Consider the following 19,781-nt stretch of genomic DNA (forward strand, 5'->3'; position numbering starts at 1 on the left):
TTTCATTTTTGATGAGTTGTGAGGTTGGATTGTAGCTTCGTTGGGCCTACGATATTTTATCCCAAGAATCTTTGTTACATTTGGGATTATATCGTGGTTTGTGTACAACAAATAATTATTTGTTTTGAACATTTAATTGTAAGAATAACTAGAGAATTCTAATCATATTTTTTTTACAGATAATTCTAATCATAATTAATATGGTAAGTAACAAATATTTATAATATATTTTTATTTTTTATAATTATAAGTTCTTAAACAATTTAGAACTACATCAAGTAAAAATAAAATAAAAAAAGAAAGAAGGAAAGGCCACTTTATTACACATTTACACCAGCCCACATGGCCTGAGGTGGCAGGGGCCTTGTAAATTCATCAAAGAATCAAAAGCCTTGCTTTACTCGGACGAAGAATCCATTCCAGCATTAATTTCATCCGACCTTTTTCCAGATTTATTCTTCGAATCAGAGTTAAAACACCGCAAAGATCACTGTCAACTCTTACAACAAAACTCTGATCAACCCCAGTTCTGTAAGTCTAGTTCAAGTTCCTTTCTTTTTCAATGTCTCTGTCACATTAGATCCCCATCTACCATCTATTCTTCCCTGTTTTTTTGTTATATATGATCTATGGGATTTTACAGGAAATTCAGATTTTCTTTGAGCTATCAAGATGAAAGCAATCATTCTCGTTGGTGGCTTCGGAACACGATTGAGACCGTTGACTCTTAGCGTCCCAAAGCCTCTGGTGGATTTTGCTAACAAACCAATGATACTGCATCAGGTTCTTATTCTCTCTTTAATTTTCTCCCGATTTCCTTTGGCTTAAATGGTGTTTTGCTTGTGGTGATTGTATATATATTTGGTGTATCCATGTGTCCATATTTAGGTTTTATTACTGGTTTGAACATGGTTTCTTTTCTGGGTCCATTTGCTTAAGATACATTTGATGACTGGCATAAGCTTAAAATTAGTCCCAACGTTTGCTAAAGTGGACATTGTGGCCCCTATTATTTTTTTGAGCATTTTGGTCAAATTGTTTCATTTTGAGGCAAAAAGGTCCATTTATGGAGAGAAACGGTTAGTTAATAAACCGGTAACACTCTAAAATAGGACCTTTTATACTAAAATAAAAAGTTGAGGGTCAAAATGCTCCAGAAAAAAAGAATAAGGACTAAAATGACTATTCGGTCAAATGTTAGAGGCCATTTTGCTCTAAAATGAAATGTTGGGCCAAAATGCTCTAAAAAGATAATACGAACCAGAATGCTCATCTTAGTAAACGTTCGGGTTAATTTTGGCATTATGCCTTGATGATTCTATAACCCCACTATTATGTATTTTCCTCTTATCTACACATAGTTATTGAAAGATGACTAACTTCTATGATAAAAAGTTGGAGTCATTTACGTTATATTGTTAAACGTATGAACTATACAGATTTTGTTTGTTTCTTTTGAATACTGCCAGATTGAAGCTCTGAAAGCTATTGGAGTTACTGAAGTTGTTTTGGCCATCAATTACCAACCAGAGGTAACATAGAAAAGTGCCCTTCCATGGCTGCAAATTTTCCATGTTGATACCATTTTGTTATTGATTATTTTTCTTGAAGTGCAGGTTATGTTGAATTTCTTAAAGGAGTTTGAGGAAAAGCTGGGCATTAAAATCACTTGCTCACAAGAGACTGAACCACTTGGCACAGCTGGTCCTCTTGCTCTGGCTAGAGACAAGTTGATCGACGGCTCTGGTGAGCCATTTTTCGTCCTCAACAGTGATGTTATAAGCGAGTATCCGCTCAAAAAAATGATAAGTTTTCACAAGGGTCATGGAGGAGAAGCTTCCATTATGGTGACGAAGGTAAAGTGGTAAAACCGTGTTTAGCATTCGTATTCTTAATCAAGAGTAGACCATTTCCCCCTTACTAAAAGGATGTTTCTTTTGTTTTAAGGTGGATGAGCCATCAAAATATGGTGTTGTAGTTATGGAAGAAGCTACTGGCAGAGTTGAAAGGTTTGTTGAGAAACCGAAGACATTTGTTGGTAACAAAATTAATGCCGGGATTTACTTGTTGAACCCATCCGTTCTTGACCGAATTGAACTGAAACCTACCTCAATCGAGAAAGAAGTCTTCCCAAATATTGCAGCCGAATAAGCTTTATGCAATGGTGCTACCTGGGTTCTGGATGGACATTGGACAACCAAAGGATTATATTACTGGCCTGAGATTTTACTTGAACTCCTTGCGTAAAAGATCCTCTGCAGAATTGGCGTCTGGATCTCACTTTATTGGGAATGTTTTGGTGGATGAGAGTGCTGTAATTGGTGATGGCTGCCTCATTGGACCTGATGTAGCCATCGGTCCTGGATGTGTAATTGAATCCGGCGTGAGATTGTTACGCTGTTCCATAATGCGTGGGGTTCGTATCAAGAAGCATGCTTGTGTCTCCAATAGCATTATTGGCTGGCATTCGACTGTTGGAAGGTGGACGCGGTTGGAAAACATGACAATCTTAGGAGAAGATGTTCATTTCGGAGATGAAGTTTACAGCAACGGTGGTGTTGTCCTACCTCACAAGGAGATAAAGTCTAGTATTTTGAAGCCAGAAATTGTCATGTGATCACAAAGTTGAACTTGGAATCAACATTTCAAGGATATAGCAATTTGGTTGTCTTTGTTACCCTTTTTCCTGCTTTTCTTTCTCGTTATCATTAGGCAAAAATCCAGTTGAAATAAGTTCAACGGCGGCTTGTAGACTCGAGGAGAGGCAGGCATATTTTGTTACCGGAATACCGGATGCAGAAACAGCCTTATACATTTGTTAGGGAAATTTCTCTTTTTCTTTTTGGAATGTCATTAACCAAACCAATAAAAGAAAGGACTTGGATCCTCTGTTGATCTAATTATCTTAGTTGATTGTTATATCTTAGTCAATGTTTTCTTCAGGATGATCAAAGACCCTTGAAAATTGTAAGATTGCCTATAGGGTAAAGCTTGATGGGTGTTGTTGGTCAGACATGATACAATTCATACATGAGACAAAAATGTTATTTCTGTTGGAAGATGTAAGAAAATCAAGTTCACATTCCTTTCAAATCAAAACTTCATTAAAATCCCAGAAATCAACAAATTTGACAAGATAATCAATTGAATGCCAAAACAAATTTCCTTAATGTGCAGGTGGAAGAAAAACTAAAAAGGATTAACATGTCAAATAGGAGATACTGTTATGTGCTAGTATAGGAATCCCTTACTCTCCTACAAAGAGGCTAAGATCTAGAACATAACATGAGATGACATCGCGATTAGAAGCCACGTGATGAACGCCAAAATTATCGATATTTTAAATTGCCTGCATGGGATATGACTTTGAGGCTTGCAGAAGTCAAAGTCTCTTGCATACAGGACTATAACACCAGCTGACGAACATGCAGCTGCCAGTGATAACATAGCTGTGACCTGTGACATACGATACCAGCTGAAGAGTTACTCGCATAGACAAACTCCGTGTAGCCGACTGAAAACAAGGTTGTGAAAATCGAAATAACAATTACTTGTAGCTCTTATAAAAATTTTCAAGCAAAATGCATAGGGAGTTCATATAGAGATCAGATGGTGACCTTGCATGCGTCAATATAAGATTGTATTTTATGGCCATTCAGAAATGGGAAAAGACGGTCATAGAAACTTGCAGTATGATATATGGAAAGGCTGTTTTTGATAGAATAAGAATGATTTAACAGCCATGTAAACCACTTGTGGGATCACAGACAACCTCAACATGAAGAATATCAGAAAGCTGATGCGGAATGTGACAAGTACCGCATCTAGCAGGAAAATTCCTGAACACATTATCATCAATACATATGGGAGGAAATTCCTGATTAAAATTAAGGTTGAATGTGGAGACGATTTTTTTCCTGAATTATCAGAAATAGTTGAAGAGGATGTTCCAGAGGATCCATGAGAGGAAAGGTCCTCGGACTGGAGCCAAGAGGATGTTCAGGCGCAGCAAGAAGGGCACGTGGTTTTGCAGGAGGTGTCAGACAACCAAATCAGGGTAGAGGAATGGGTTAAAGGTTCCCAGCAAGGTAGAATCACAGATTCCGAGGAAGGTTTGAATTTTGGTTCAAATTCAAAAAACAACTTTTCGGCAGACTTGTGTACAGGAGTGAAAATTGCAGGAGATGTCTCCATCCAGCATAGAAAGTCAGAAGGTTTTATTGAAGGGAGAAGATGGGAAAGTATGGGGGTGTTTCCTATGGGCATGACAAAGTTGACTGGGATATTGAGCTTCAGGAAGGCCTGGGAAGACATTTGTTGAGTGGAATGGATCAAGAAAATGGAAGAGTAAACATGGGCTGTAATACTCCCATAACAGATAATATTGAGGAGCAGCTTCGGGCTCCTCTGCAGTGTGGGCCAGCAATGATGTCTCAACAAAGAATGTCTGGGAAGAGTGAGGCTGGAAGTAAACAGGAGAGGTTCATGCAAGCGTGTTTATTCCAGATCAAGAAGGGGAGGAGCTAAGAGCTGTGTGGGGACAAGATCAGATTATGTTAATCCAAGGGAGACAGCAGGAGGAGCTGAGGCACTTGAGTGCTGGAATGTAAGCAAACTGTTGGGGTGAAGTTTAGAGGGAAAGCAAGTTTTTATGGAGAAGCAGCTACATTGGTTAAGGAGAAGAAGAAAATGGGATTAGTTAAGGGGTATTGGTTTGTAAGGTTTTTGATTGATATAGATGTCAAATTGGAAAGTGTTGTCTTGGAATGTTAGGGGTATAGGTAGGAGGGTAAAAGCTAGAGCAGTAAAGAGATTCGTTGTTGATCAGAAGCCCACAATTTTATTTATTCAAGAATCGAAATTGGAGTTTGTGAGCCCTTCTTTATTGAGGAAAATGAGAGGGAATTTCTTGACGGGTTCGGCAGTATCTTCAGCTGAAGGAACTGCTGGAGGTTTAATTACGTTGTGGAATGAAAATGAGTGTGTTGTTAAGGAACAGGTCATTCATAGCAGGCAGTAAGGGGAAGTATTGAAGAGTCCTACGGGCCTTGTTGGTTTATTAATGTCTATAGACCAAGTGTGGAGTCTGAAAAAGAGCTGTTTTTTCGGGAATTGCTTTCTTTTTTGGAAAATACAGATTGCCCAGTGTGCCTTGAAGGGGATTTTAATGTCGTTCTGTCACAAGACGAGAAGGCTGGTGGTGAAGTAATTTTGGGTTCAATGAATGTTTTTAGACACTTTGTGAGCAATGCTAATTTGGTAGACTTACCTTTGACTGGAGGTAGATTTACATGGTGCAGCAATAGGGAGGTTCCAACCTATGTGAGATTGGATCGTTTTCTCGTGGATCAGAATTTTTTATCTTTTTTCCCAAGGATAAGCCAAAGTCTTCTACCTAGGTCTATTTTGGATCACAACATGATTTTGCTGGAAAATAAGGGCTGGAATTGGGGTCCTAAACCATTCAAACTGTTCAACTATGTTATGGAGGAGGAGGGTTTTGGGGAGATGATGGAAAATGAACTGATTAAGTTGTGTAAAGTAGGAATAAAATACCAATTTCCACTGTGTTAAAAGGGGTGGAGAAAGTTGTGAAGAAATGGTCTAAGAAGGGTTATTTAGAGCTTCCTCGAAAAATTAGTTTTTTGGAAAAAGAAATTCAGAAGTTAGAAATTGATATGCAACAAGGCTCTTCTATGGTGTCCATGCAGCATCTATTGGAGGCGAAAAAACAATTGTGGGATCTCTATAAAATTGAAGAATCGATTTGGTTACAAAAGTTAAGAGTGAAGTGGAGTTTGGAAGGGGATAAGAACACAAGGTTTTTTCATCAATGTGCTAGAGGTAGAGGTAGGAGGAACCATATAAAGTCCCTCAAAGTGGGGAATGAAGTCACTTCGGATCCTAGTAGGATTAAAGCCTCAGTGGTGGACTTTTTTAAGGCTCTGTTTCAGCAGGGAAATACATTGGAGGTAGACGATTTGGACCTGGAATTTCTTAATCTTTCGAATGAGCAAAGTATGGCTCTTGAAAAGCCATTTTCTGAAGAGGAAATATGGGAAGCAATTACCAATTCGGATTGTAACAAAGTGCCTGGTCCTGATGGGCTAAATTTAGGCTTCTTTAAGAAGTTATGGTCAAGTTTGAAGGAAGTGTTGCTGCTGTTTTTTAGGGACTTTTATGAGGGGAAGGATTGGGATAAGGCGATTAACCACTCTTTCATTTCTCTTATTCCAAAGAAGGTCAATCTGGAGGGGCTTGACGATTTTAGGCTAATTAGCCTTGTTGAAGGGTTTTATAAAATTCTTTCAAAGGTTCTAACTAGAAGGCTGAGTTTATGTATTAATGAAGTTATAAGTCCGTCTCAATTTGCATTCATCCTGGGGAGACACATTGGATTGCTCCTTTATTGCAAATGAAGGTATTGACTTTTGGAGGAAGAAAGGATTGAAGGGGGTGGTATTTAAGGTGGATTTTAAAAGCTTATGACTCGTGAATTGGGAGATTTTGATGAAAATAATGGATAAAATGGGATTTGGAGTTGTATGGTACTCTTGGATACTTAAATGTGTGTCAACAGCTTCTATTTCTATTCTAGTAAATGGGAATCCAACAGAGAAAATTCACCCTTCAAGAGGTCTAAGGCAGGGTTGTTCATTATCTCCGATGTTGTTTAATTTGGGGGGGGAGTTGCTGCATTTACTGTTCGTAAAAGCAGTGGATAAGGGGCTGTTTTCGGGTTTCGAGCTAGGTACTCTAGATCGATCATTCATGTTATCTCATTTACAATTCGCGGACGATCTTATAATTTTCAGTAAAGTAACAATTCGCGATTTGCTGAATGTTAGGAGGGTGCTGTTCATTTTTGAGATTTTGGTGGGATTGAAGCTGAATTTGACAAAAAGCAGAATATTTGGAGTTAATGTTGAGGATGAGGTTCTAGATGCATGGGCTAAGGAGATTGGGTGTTCAATGGGTTCTTTTCCTTCGGAGTATCTTGGGCTACCATTGGGAGCCAAGAGGAATTGCTTTGCCTTGTGGGAGCCTGTTGTGCAGAAATTCTATAGTTCATTGGCTGGTTGGAAGGCAAACTCCCTATCGTTGGCTGGAAAGGCTGTTTTGGTTAAATCCGTTTTGTGTTCTCTCCCCATCTACTTCCTATCTATTTTTCGGATACCAATTACGGTTCTCAACAAGTTAAACTCTATTATGGCAGGTTTTTTTATGGGGAAGTTCGGCAGAAAAGAACATCCATTGGTTGAATTGGAAGTCCGTGTAAGCCAAAGAAATTGGGAGGCTTAAGGATTCCGAACTTGCTGCTCTTGAATAGGGCTCTTTTGGGGAAATGGGTTTAGAAATTTACTTCGAAAAGAGCTCTTGGTGGAAAAAGTGGTGTGCAGTGTGAATAATTTGGATACAAATGCTATGATGATTGGGAATAATTGGACAGTTAGAGCTTCTTGGATTTGGAGAGGAGTTATTCAAAATTTCTTTTCTACTGATGATTTTGGGGATTGCCTTAGAAAAAATATGTGTTTGAGAGCCGGAAATGGAGAATTAGTGGAGTTTTGGAATGATACATGACTGGGCATTGTTCCTTTGAAGGAACGGTTTCCAAGACTTTTTGCTTTCGAATAAAAAGGGGTAAAGTAGCAGATTTCAGAGTGAACAGTAATTCAGGATGGGTGTGGGATATACAAGTGAGAAGAAATTGGTGGATTGGGAGGTTGAGCAATGGTTGCAACTTATTTCATTGTTGAATAGTACAACTCTCTCATTATTGGAGGAAGATTGTTGGATATGGTTAGGTAATGGTGAGGGTTGTTTTTCAGCTAAATCGTGTATATTAAGGTTTTGACCAGGAGGGTAATGAGGTGAGGAGGGTAATTGGGAGAGGCATGTTTGGGCAGGGGTTGCTCCTCCACGGGTAGAAGCTTTTGTTTGGCAAGTTGCACATCAAAGAGTAGCAGTGAAAGAGGAGCTATCGAAGAGAGGAGTGACTGGGATTGAGGACCTCTTATGCCCGATGTGTGGGAAGGGGGAGGAGTCGATTTCACATTTGCTTTTGCATTGTGAGGTGGTTTGGGTCTGTGGTCTAGATTTTGAGGGGCTGGAATATTTCTTTTGTGGTTCCTAATAAGGTGATTGACTTCTTAATTTTGTGGGATGAGTTAATTCCGAGATCTACAATTTGGAAATTCATTCCAACGGCGGTGTTGTGGTCGGTTTGGAAATGTAGGAACGAGATTATTTTCCAGAAAGGGAAAGTGGATTCTGCACTGTTGTTCTTTCTTGCTAGATTCAGAATTGTTTCTTGGTTTGGGGCGAGATTCAAGGATATTAATATTCCTTTTGATTCTCTAGTTGGGGATTTAAAATTGGCAGACTCGATTGGAAGACAGAACCATAGAAGCGTTCCTACTTCTCGGTGGGTACCTCCGCCAGAAGGTTTCATTAAACTTAATGTTGATGGGGCAATGGTTAAGGGATGGGACAAAGGAGGAATTGGCGGTCTGATTAGGGATGATAGAGGTTTAAAACTAGGAACTTTCTCTGAAAAAATTGGAGGAGGTCCTCCTATTCTTACAGAGTTGCTGGCGATCAAAAGAGGTTTAAGTCTCATTGAAGAGTTGGGATCTTTTCCAACTCAGAGGATTATCTTGGAATCAGACTCGACCACGACTCTCAAGTGGATCAAAAATCCAGATTTATATACCCCGTTGTTTCAGTCCTTGGTAAGAGGCGTAGCTACTTATGTGGAAGGAAAGGGTATTATCTCAAGACATATTGTGAGAGCTGCTAACTGGGAAGCGAATGAGTTGGCAAAAGCTGGTATAGGATGATCAGTGGTTATGAGTTATAGTTATTACGCTGGGGTGTTCATTGTGTTTTTTTAAGGGGCTTGGTTTTTAGTGCTGCAGTTTGTGTTTATGTTGTTAAGTCTTATGTTATAAGTAGACCATGGCTATGGATTGGTTGTATGTTATGTTCAAGATTAATACAATTCAAAGGCGCTCTTTTCCTCATTTCTTTGTCCTTCATGTTACTTATATAACATGTATGATATGAAGGAGGTTTTTAATGAGGCCTATATTCTATCAAAAAAAAAAGAACTGAAGAATGCAAACCTCAAAAAAAATAAACATCAAGACATGCAAGTCCAAAGCTCCATAGCATTCTAGCCCCATAGATGCAATCAAGTAGCTGAAATAGAAAGCCCAATAAACATAAAAAACTGCAGAAAATAACAATTATGGTTCATTTCTATTCTACTTTAACCCCTTGTCTACCCATCCAACCCAACCCATTCGCTCCTTTCCCATGGATATTGTATGGTGAAAATTAGAACAGCAACTATAAGATCCAAAGCCACTTTATTTAGGAAATAGAAGCGTGGAAGATGAGCATTAATGCTAAGTGTTTTACCTACATTTTCACAAAAGAAAACCAAAACCAGTGAGACTTCCAAAAAGACCTTGGAAGCAAATCCCATCAAAGTTTCGCTTTAAAAAAATAATTGAAAGAGAGAACAAATAGCAAAAGTAAAAGCACCAACTAAATGGAACCTTAGAGATCATACATGCATAAAGAAGACTCAGGGTTACACGGTTCCAGAAAGTTTATTCAACTTATAGTATACCTGTGCCTCTTGAATGCCATTCAGGCAAATGAATAGCTCTGTTAAACTGTCACTATTCGCAGGCACAAATCTTAAAACAAAGACTTGGGAACCGCCATTACTGCACTTCGCATAGTAGCATAAAAGCTTCATAGAATTCTGTTTATTTTCCTGCCCTTATGCCTGATAGAAGCACGCAGTTCCAAATAAAGTTGGCTATTACAAAAACAATAACACACTTTAAACAACCAAGCTCCATATATTGTGAATAAGACGTCTATGATTTCTTTGGCTCCACTGTGGCAATAACATTAAAGGGTAGATGATTCCTTTCGGCTTAACCAAGTAAATTACCAGATGCTAATTTACAGAACTTCATTTTCAGCTAAATCCACTTTCGGAAAAATGATAGGCTAAACGTTTATGCAAGTAACCTGTACATTTCTCTGAGGGTATACTCTACTTTCTCATTCAACAGCCACTACAAACTTAAAGTAGAAAATTCTCATAAGTCATACCTATGACATTAAACCCTCAACTTACCAACCAACAATCAGGCCAATCCCTTACACAGAATGGCTGTCAAAGAAAATCCCCCCGGACACCTAAGATCAAATATTTCGAGCCGACTTCCGTGGAAAATTCAGACTTTCTTTTTGATGCTGCGATTACATAAAGAGAAAATCGCCTCAGTGACCAAAAATGCCTTATAATATACGATTTTAACCAACTTTTTTTGGATTTGCCAAAATGACCAACAAAATCGCAACGCGAAATAAAAATCGCAACGCGATCCCCAGAATCGCAAATCAGTTTCCAAAATCGCAACGCGATTCTTGAAAATCGCAATGCGATAGTACAAATTCGCATTGCGATTTTCCAGAATCGCAACGCGAATATGAAAATCGCAACGCGAACACATAAATCGCAACGCGTATCCGTAAATCGCAACGTGTATCCGTAAATCGCAACGCGTATCCGTAAATCGCAATACGTATCTGTATATCGCAACGCGTATCCGTAAATCGCAACGACAATACGTAAAATCGCAACGCGTATCCGTAAATCGCAACGCGATTTTTAAAGCGCCATTATATCGCTACGCGTATTTATTTTCAAATTACAAAAACGAATATTAAGACAAAATCCCGTAATCGCAACTCATAACCTAAAACCTAAAATCACAACTCAGTCCCATCTCCATCTCTCACTCTCTACGGCGAAATCCGTCCCCATCTCCGAAGATTTCCGTCCCCATCTCCGCGAAATCCCTCACAACCATTCACGGTCAGAAATCCCTCACAATATTCAGAAATGGAAATCAACCTCCGAGGGTTATTTTTTAATTATTTTTATTTTGAAATTTTTGTTTATTGTAGGTTTTTCATATTGAAACTGATGATAAGTTTACTGGTCATTTCAATAATAGATTAACCATTTCACTTAGATTTCATTTCGCGTTACGATTCTCTCGTTACGATTTCATTTCGCGTTGCTATTCTCTCGTTGCGATTTTCAAGTTAGTATTTGTCTTTGTCTTTGTTCTGTCTTTTGGTTGAAGTAATGCATCCATTCAAGTTTCAATTTGCAGAAGAGTCGCAACGAGAGAAATGAAATCGCAACGTGAAAATGACTATCTGCAACGAGAAAAATGAAATCGCAACGAGAGAATCGCAACGCGAAATGAAAATCGCAACGAGAGAATCGCAACGCGAAACCAAAATCTCATTGCGATTTCATTTCGCGTTGCGATTCTCTCGTTGCGATTTTCATTTCGCGTTGCGATTCTCTCGTTGCGATTTTCATTTCTCTCGTTGCGACAGTCATTCTCTCGTTGCGATTTTCATTTCAACCAAAAGACAAAACAGTGTTGCAAATTTTAGTTTCAAGAATAACTACTACTTTTATGTTTTTTGTTTTTGGTATATCTTCACAGTGTAGTTTTTGGTATACTAACTTGGTATGTTTATTGTTTTTGTAGAAATTTTTTCGGCTTCATGACATTAGAATAAAGTTAGCCTAGCCACTACAATTGCTTCGAGCTTTCACCTGCACAAAGACAATTGTTTGAGGAAACCTGCTTCGGGCCATGGCTGAGTACAGCATCCGGGGAGATGCTAATTTGACCCATTTGTGGCTTCAGACCATGAATCATCACTACCCGACAGTGTATTCTTTAACACTGTGAAATAGTATTTGTCTTGTTTTGTCTTTTGGTTGAAAGTAAATTTGTTTGGTTGCTGCCAATTCTGCTAAACTAATACCCTGAAGTCAATATTGTCTTTGTTTGTCTATTGGTTGAAGTAATGCAATCCATTCAAGTTTCAATTTGCAGAAAAGAAATAGTTTACTTTCGCAACACGAAACTTAAAATCGCAACGAGAATCGCAACGCGAAATGAAAATCGCAACGACAGAATCGCAACGCGAAACCAAATCGCAACGACAAAATCGCAACGCGAAACCAAAATCGCATTGCGATTTTCATTTCGCGTTGCGATTCTCTCGTTGCGATTTTCATTTCGCATTGCGTTCTGTCGTTGCGATTTTCATTTCGCGTTGCGATTTTGGTTTCGCGTTGCGATTTTGGTTTCTCGTTGCGATTCTCATTTCGCGTTGCGATTTTAAGTTTCGTGTTGCGAAAGTAAACTATTTCTTCTTCTGCAAATTAAACTTGAATGGATGCATTACTTCAACCAATAGACAAAACAAAGACAAATACTAACTTCAGGATATTAGTTGAAACATATTTTTCTTTGTATCTGATGCATTTTGTGAACTATGATAGAAATGACTTGGGTGATACAATGCAAGTTTTGAAACATATTTGTCTTTGTTTTCACTGTTTAAATATCATGTCTGTTTATTGACTGATTTTTGTATTTAATTATTTAGCGGCCCGATAGAGTGGATGCTTTACGTCGGGTTATGCTTGCACGACGGAGTTCACGCATCAGACAGCGTGCACGTGCTATTAAGTCTCCGTACACCCCAATAGTGCGAAGACACCGCAAGAAGAAGCCCGACTCGCCTGTCATCCCTCAAGAGTCCACTCCTATCGTGAAGAGCCCCCCCTATCCTTCGAGAGGCCCCCCCCTATCATTCCTCGAGAGTCCCCCCACCGTTCAAGAGGCCACTGTCATCATTGAAGAGGTCCCTCCCCCATTCAAGAGCCCGATTCACATGGCGTCATATGTAGGCTTCTTGAGAAACCCTCTGACGTGCCGGACATAATGGATGAGAGTTGGCTCTCGTATAAGTTACCGGCCAGTACCATTCCGGTATCGGAAGTGGAGAGGAGACAACTACCAGACACAATTCTGGATAACACCCTTTGGGCTAAGACCGCAGTTGATTTTATCTACATGAGCGAGCCAGGGGTGTTTCACTGACTATGCAAGCTCACGATGATATCTATTCTCGTATAAGTTACCGGCCAGTACCATTCCGGTATCGGAAGTGGAGAGGAGAGACAACCAGACACAATTCTGGATAACACCCTTTGGGCTAAGACCGCAGTTGATTTTTATCTACATGAGCGGAGCCAGGGGTGTTTCACTGACATATGCAAGCTCACGATGATATCTATTTGTTGCTTGATCGGTCTTGGTGGGGCGTTATTAGGGGTCGAGACAATGGCTATTTCGATGGGGGGTAAGTCTTATATTTTTCTTATATTTCAATTTGATTAATTTTTTTTAAATTTATGTAAGTCACTAATATGTCTTTTTTTGTAAAAGCATATCGATGCGTGGGTGACACGTCTTCTAATAATAAGAAAACTAAGAAAAATAAAAATACGAATACAATTATGCCGACGTCTTTTAACGCCGTTCACTTGAGAACACGAGATGAATCATTTGATTTGGGCAATGGACAAGCTAAACTTATCCTGCATGGTGGGAGGTCGATAAGGTTAGTATTTATTTAGATGAGTTTAAAGGTTATGAATAAGTGCGCAAATGAATGAATTATTACTTATGATTGCAGGTGTTTATCCCTGTTTTGGAACGTAAACATTGGATTCTCGTCGAGCTTCGCTCCCATCCCTTAAGACAATAGTGTATGACAGCATGATAAATTACATATCATTGGCTGATTTAAGAGATATTATTAAGGGATGGAGCTCATTTGGCTAATTCTTGGATGCGATCATTATTGGACTCGTTCTGGAAACAAGAAGCCAAAGAAGCTCAATATTACAGTTATTAGAGACGAGACGCGCCACAACAAACGGAAGGAGCCAGAGGAGATTGTGGTCCTCTCGTATGCTTGGCGTTGGAGCGTTTGACGACGGGAAGCACCAAGTATCTACCTCCCACCGATAGAGATAGCTGCAGTAGGCTTGTGGTTTCGGCATTATATGGTAAATAGATATACGAGACGCTGCCTACCTGCATCCGCGTTATAAAATGTCCATAAACAATTGGTAGTTTATAGACTTTTGGTTTGAAAATGTTTGGTTAAGTACCTAGAATTCAATAATTTGCTGTTTGTAGGTTTTAGATGTGTAGAAAGTGTTGTTTGAGCAATGTTTAGTTTCTGCAGGTTAATCTCAGAAGTGAACTGCGTGAAAATGATGTATGGCTGCAAAAGTTGATTCAATAGTTTAATTGATTGTTTAATTGATTTGTAAAAGTTGATTCAATAGTAGATGATGGAAATAAGAATTATTGCTTATTTTTTATTGTTTAATTGATTTGTAAAGATGATTTGTAAAAGTTGATTTGTGTAATTGATGCGAACATAATTCTTATTTGTGCTTGTTTAATTGATTGAAATGTAATGGTTGATTTGTTGATTTCAATCTGCATTATGTTGAAGGCAAAATGACTATCGCAATGCGGAAATGAAAATCGCAATGCGAAATGAAAATCGCAACGAGAGAATCGCAATGCGAAATGAAAATCGCAATGCGGAAATGAAAATCGCAACGAGAGATCGCAATGCGATTTTCATTTCGCATTGCGATTTCATTTCCGCATTACGATTTTCATTTACGCATTGCGATTCTCTCGTTGCGATTTTCATTTCGCATTGCGATTTTCATTTCCGCATTGCGATTTTCATTTCCGCATTGCGATTCTCTCGTTGCGATTTTCATTTCGCATTGCGATTTTCATTTCCGCATTGCGATTTTCATGTTGGGATTTTCATTTCGCATTGCGATTCTCTCGTTGCGATTGTAATTTCCGTGTTGCGATAGTCAAATGCATGCTAATAAGTGATAACAACTGAATAACAAGAGTTGGTTAAGTCAAAATGGTGGCCTGAGTCATTAATTCAACTGAAAATGTTAAAAGTTCACACATAAAATCTACATAATACAACGTTTGCATTTAAAAATCACCTAAGTTAACAGTCCCAAAAGGTGAAGCCAGTTGTGATTGGGATTTTAAAGATGATTGCCTTTTGCTTGACACCATATGAGCTTTGGATTTTGATGAGGATCCATATTTTGGTAGAGGAAAAGATGATTGTGATGGCACTGGTGATCCACATGTCAACCTTGTATGATCACTTCTTAGACGGTATACGATCGTGACTTTTTGGTCGGCCAGGTAGCCTTCTGTCCATGGCTGGTGGCAAAACTGTTTGTAAGTCATCTGGTATGTCCCACTCAGAAGGATGTGGAATAGGGTAGACAATCTCGGCATAAGTCTGTCGATAAACTTCTGTAGTGTAGCAATCCATAGCGTATGCGCTTGAATCATCTTGGTTTAAATAAAGAGCAACTTTTATAACTGGCCACACGGATAACCAGATGTTTGCCATTTCATACAACTACACGTCTTTGCATTTAGAATCGACTAGCCCATTTAAGTTATTATCCAGTACTTGAAACAAGTGTTTGAACATGGTTCAACTCTCCATGACGTTGACTTCACAACACGTTTCGTTATCTTTTTTTCAGTCCAGGGTGTAACACGATGTTCCAATGTTCCTGTAAATTTAAATAAACAATACTTAGTAAAATATATAAATATGATAAGTTACGAATTCAAAGAAATAATATCTGCATGGTTTCTTTTCTTGTAGTACCACTGTTGAATAGAGGCTCGAAAAACTCCATTAACATAGTATGGGTAATTTCCGGGAATGACGACTTAGAGCGTTGATTGATTGCACTATTAGACGTCATGAAACCATATCTTGCTCCAAGTTGATGTACTTTGACTATCTTTCAAACCCGACATCTCTAGTGTTTGAGCACACTGAGGCAAAACACGTCTTAAACAATTTATATGCTTATTGAAATCCACTTCCCGATAAGCTTTACAGCCTTCCAGTATGTCCATTTGTGCTTTTTTTATACCAGCAAACCTTGATTTTAGATTTCTATACAATGAACACCACAAAGTCCATGAAAAGCATATGGGAAACACCTTCTAACGCGTTGTCAATTGAGTTTGCCCTATCGGATATGATTGTCAGATTGCTAATAGGACCTATGCAATCCCTAAGATGCCCATAAACCATGTCCATGATCAGAGGTTTCAGATTTGCCAACCCCGTAAGCTATTGGCAATATCCCATTGTTAGCATCCATGGCTACTGCTAATAAGTTACTCCAAGGTATCGACCTTTCAAATGTGTTCCGTCAACTATATAACTGGGCGCATGCAAGTAATAAACGAACGAATCTACAAAATAATATACAAAGAAATATAATCATTTAAATGTGAAATGCATGTAACTAACAAAATGAGTCATTTACTAACCGTAGCACCAATGGCGATAAACAACTCAAAGTGTCCATCTCTATCTGTTTTGATATGAGTTACCGACCCAGGATTTTTTAGCTTTAAATTGTGACAATAAGCCGGCAGTTGGGCAAAACGATGCTTCTGGCGACCCCCTCAACAATTCTAAGGCATAACATTGGCTCTCCAAGCTTGAGAATATGATATACTAATCTTGAACCGAGCATTCATGTCAGTCATAATTTCATGTCCCGATATACCCTGCCATTCAAAAACATTAACTCAGCCAGAAAACCACCCAACACCTTTTTGTTTGCCTGTCTATGGTGAGGAAAAACTTGGGTTCTTGAACATGTATGTTTATCAATAAAAGTCCTAACTTGAAACATTCGCAATCTTTTATTCTCTTTGCAATCATACGCCACGTACAGTTTTTGTCAATCATACACCTTGTTTCGAACGATCTTTGCTTGATTTGTTAACTTTTAGTTGATAGCCATCTTCCACACATTCGTATACAAAGCTATCTTCAAGTCTTCCTTTGTATCAAAACAATCATCTTTCTTGATACGAATAACTTTTGTGTAACAATCAACTGCTTTCTTTACCAACTCTTCTTCCGGTATCTGAAGTAATTCTGGCATATTCAGTTATACGCCTGTGGTATTTTCTTTTCTTCGGGGACTTTTTTCTTCTTCTTTTCTTCTTTAGGATTATATGAATTACAGAATGGATGTTCAACATGTTCATTCACAGTCGTAACTTCCTCCTCATTATCATCAACAATACCTTCTTCGGCAACGGCTGTTTCATCATCAAAATTCGGGTATGACCAATATCAAAATCATTACACGCAGGGTCTGTTTCTTCTTCTGAAACATCATCAAAATCCGTGTATTGACCAATATCAAAGTCCGGATATTGACCAAGACCAAATTTCGAATACTGACTAGTACTCACAATTTTTGTTGGCTCATCATCGTCTAACTGGTCAATACGAAAACCGGAATTTGGTGCTGAAAGTTGATTGGGATTTGGATTAGAGAAAGGTTGTGGGTTTTGAGAAAAACTTAGTTGATTACTACCCGCTACTGACCCAACAATACTTCTAGGTTCAACAACATACAATGTACATCATCTTGTGAAACACTAATGTAAGCAATGAATCGTTCAACATCTTCATTGTCGGTTAACAAATAAACTTTACCATTTCTCTGATAAGATAGCCTAAATCCACTTAGGGGCTCTAAATTCAATTTCTTTGAAACACGTAGCATTAGAGTTTCATAAGTTAACTTTTGTAAAGACAATTTTAGTTGAAGATTCATGGGTAAGACTATTGTAAAACACCATGAACATTATCCCATGACCCTCCAAAAACAAATCTATCCGTGGATATAGGAACGGATGTCGCCGGAGAGAGTGATAGATGGAGATGGAATGAGTTACGATTTAGGGATTTAGTTTATGATTTGCTGCTGTTGCGTAGTTATATACCCAAAATTTCAGTGTTGTGCTTTACAGATTCTCGTTGCGATTTACGGATTATCGTTACGATTTACAGATTCTCGTTGCGATTTACGGATTATCGTTGCGATTTACGGATACGCGTTGCGATATACGGATACGCATTGCGATTTACGGATACGCGTTGCTATTTACGGATACACGTTGCGGTTTACGGATACGCGTTGCGATTTATGTGTTCGCGTTGCGATTTTCATATTCGCGTTGCGATTCTGGAAAATCGCAATGCGAATTTGTACTATCGCATTGCGATTTTCAAGAATCGCGTTGCGATTTGGAAACTGATTTACGATTCTGGGGATCGCGTTGCGATTTTTTATTTCGCGTTGCGATTTTGTTGGTCATTTTGGCAAATCCAAAAAAAGTTGGTTAAAATCGTATATTATAAGGCATTTTTGGTCACTGAGGCGATTTTCTCTTACATAAAAACATAAAGCCAGGGGTCGAAGATGTAAAGCAAGACCAGGGATCAATAGTTGAACTACCTTGAAAGCGAGCGGAGTAATCCTATAAAAACCTTGAGACAAATTGAACTAAACTAAGACAGAAACGCACTCTTCATGCACTTTCCAAAGCCAGAATCTAGAACTTAAACATCATCCAATAAACTAAAACCAGAATACTTGAGTATCAAAACAAGCCGCAATAATCATGTACTAAATACTAGAGTCAAAACAATGTTGAAATAGCAAACATAACACCTTATAAGATGCAATATAGTAGTCCACAAGTCTAAAAGTCAGGTCAATTGCATGCTAATGTTTTCTTAAAATTTGACAGTGCAAGATTTGGGATCAAACTCAAAAGGAGGAGGAAAAACATAAAAGTACCAGAAAGCAGTGTAGGTAGAGAAACCAGAGGCAGAGACCATGAGTGCTATAGAAGCAGCAGCAAATGCACATTGGGTTATCCTTAGTGTTAATCCACTCACAGTTCCTGGACTCCCAATCAGCTCCTTCATCCTCTTTCTTCAACCTAAAGGTCCCAACTTTCTTCCCCCAACTAAGCCCCAAAGTCGAAGGGCCCTCCTTGCAGAAAAGGGAAAGAAACCCAAGAACCTTAAATTGCTTCCATTAATGGGAATTCAAATCCAGAGTCCAAATCAGCTTCCTTTTTTGGTTAAACATTTAAATAAGGTAAATGGGAAGTGAGGGAATTTTGCAGTTTGGACCAAACTGATATAATCAAAATCGTGTGATTTAAGAAACACCCTGAAATTATGATTAGCTTAGCAGACCATAATTTATATGTTCGGTGACATTGATGATCTTTATTCGATGAATAGAAATAGAAAAGAGGTTGCTTTAGGTTAGTGGGTTCAAGTCCTAGGGCAAGTGACTGACAGAGTTCTATCCAAAAGAACATTTGTGTGGGTTTCCTTTTTTACTTTAGGTTAATTTCGTCATATGTCCTAAAACTATTGGTCAAATTCTAGATTGATCTATATTTTAATTAAACCTTTGGACCATTAATCTAGGAAATTATTTCCCTAACACATTTCAAAAGGAAAAAAACATGTAAACTATATATTTATTCTTATTGTTCTGTTTTATTTATTTAGCTATTTTTTAAAAAAAATCATATATATTATGTCTCAATTCCCTTTTACTCACTTGTCATTAAATATAAATAAAATTGTTAATGGTAATGAGTGAAAACTTAATTTGACTGAAAACATCAATCTTTTCGATTCAACTAAACTCGAAAAAAATCAACACAAATTGACTCAACTTATAAAATAATATTCAAATAACTTAAAATTTTTAATAATTAGTAGATTGATTTTTAAATTTCAGTCTAGTCCCTAATTCTGTGTGATATATATATATTGTTTAAATTGGAATTAAAATTTTATCATAATATATTATAATATTTACAATTAAATTTAAACAGAAAAATAAACAGCTCGACTCAACTCGAAAAAAATTTAAG

At 38.1% G+C, this 19,781-nt stretch overlaps 1 pseudogene; it reads left to right on the forward strand.

The window, feature by feature from the left end:
* Nucleotides 1-356: 356 nt before the first annotated feature.
* LOC120188138 lies at nt 357-2,800 on the forward strand (annotated as a pseudogene).
* The last annotated feature ends 16,981 nt before the right edge of the window (nt 2,801-19,781 follow it).

Source organism: Hibiscus syriacus, unplaced genomic scaffold (assembly GCF_006381635.1).
Source record: "Hibiscus syriacus cultivar Baekdansim isolate YM2019G1 unplaced genomic scaffold, ASM638163v2 tig00116939_pilon, whole genome shotgun sequence".
NCBI classification, from domain to species: domain Eukaryota; kingdom Viridiplantae; phylum Streptophyta; class Magnoliopsida; order Malvales; family Malvaceae; genus Hibiscus; species Hibiscus syriacus.